The sequence below is a fragment of the Suricata suricatta genome, chromosome 7, assembly GCF_006229205.1.
Source record: "Suricata suricatta isolate VVHF042 chromosome 7, meerkat_22Aug2017_6uvM2_HiC, whole genome shotgun sequence".
Classification (NCBI taxonomy): Eukaryota; Metazoa; Chordata; class Mammalia; order Carnivora; family Herpestidae; genus Suricata; species Suricata suricatta.
This window is the reverse complement of record NC_043706.1, coordinates 132,001,577-132,003,370: the sequence shown is the minus strand read 5'-3', so window position 1 is coordinate 132,003,370 and position 1,794 is coordinate 132,001,577.

Sequence of the window (1,794 nt, the reverse complement as noted above, 5' to 3'; positions counted from 1 at the left end):
TTGCATATAAAAACACTGTTAGTGGAGGGAAGAGCAACCTTTCCATTTCCCTAATTCATGTCGTCTTGAATTTAGTTTTAGACTATCCGAAACAGAGAAACATGGGGTTTTACTCAAGACAGTCACTAAGTTCAACACCAGAGTTTATCTTAATCATTCAGTAGTTAATTCCTTCTTCAATTCCACTCCTTCCCTCTGACTTGTTCTCTTCTGACTGAAGTCTATTCCTGTTAACCTTTTAGCTGGAAATTCCACAAGAATATTTTTTTACTCTGTCCCTTCCATGAACATAGAAAAAAAGTTTTTAATACCTATTTTATTATCCAATTAAAAAAAATCAACGCATGAAAGCATAATTTTGAGTCCATGACCTCATAATACCAAAACAGGGTACATATGGTTTTAATAAGTATTGCTCTCTGTCACACATGACATTGTATGTATATGATGTACATACATTGCATATCATGAAGAACATCATGCATCATTTTTTTCCACGAGGTCCTGTTATATTTTATATTATTTTACTAAAACAAAGCTTTATTTTTTAATTTTTTTATATGCAACAAAGTGCTTAGTCAGTGGCAGCCCATTTGGCCTGCTCCATAAGGTCATAGGTAGTGTGCGTCCCACACCCTGATGTTTTTCTCATTTGACGTGATATATACATTCCACCAAAGTAATTTCCCTGGATTCCAGGACTTCTCATCTTTCCACAGTTCTCTCCTGAATGAACACAAATCTAGGTGGCGGAGGAAAGGTGCCTTTGCAACAGGGACTCCTAACAGAAAAGGGCACTTTGCCAATATTATTGAGATTAGGCCCCCGCAGGGTGAGTCAGATGTATCAAAAAGGAGATGCAGTGTTTTTGTTACTTTAAGTTGATGTATTTATTTTGAGAGAGACGGGGAGAGTGCAAGCAGGGTAGGGGCAGAGAGAGAAGGGGACAGAACATCTGAAGCTGGCTCTGTGCCGACAGCAGAGAGCCTGATGTGGGGCTCCAGCTCATGAACCGTGAGCTCATGACCTGAGCTGAAGTCGGATGCTTAACCGCTTGACCAACTGAGCCACGCAGACGCCTACCCCAAGATACAGTATTTTAAAAGAAACTGAGCCACTCTGGAAAACAGTGTGGACGTTCCTCAAAAAACTATCAGTAGACCTCCCCTATGACTCAGGAATAGCACTGCTAGGGATCTACCCAAGGGACACAGAAGTGCTGATGCATAGGGGCACATGTACCCCAATGTTCATAGCAGCACTGTCAACAATAGTCAAATCATGGAAAGAGCCTAAGTGTCTATCAACTGACAAATGGATCAAGAAGACGTGGTTTATATATACAATGGAGTACTACATGGCAATGAGAAAGAATGAAATATGGTCATTTGTAGCAATGTGGATGGATCTCAAGGGTGTCAAGCTAAGCGAAATAAGTCAGGCGGAGAAGGACAGATACCATATGCTTGCACTCATAGGTCTAGCAGGAGAACAGGAGAAACCTAATGGAGGACCAGGGGGAAGGGAAGAGGGAAAGACAGTTGGGGAGAGAGAGGGACACAAAACCTGAGAGACTACTGAATACTGAAAACACATTCATGAACTCTGAGATGATGACCTGAGTGGAAACCAAGAGTCAGACGCTTAACCCACTGAACCACCCAGGCGCCCCCTTTTTACCTTTTCTTAATGTATGTGCTCCCCCTAATTAAATTATGTTCCCTTCAGCAGTAGCAATTTATCTTTCTCTTAAGTTTCTCATGCCTTAATGTCTTCTCTCTTCTTTCAGCAAGT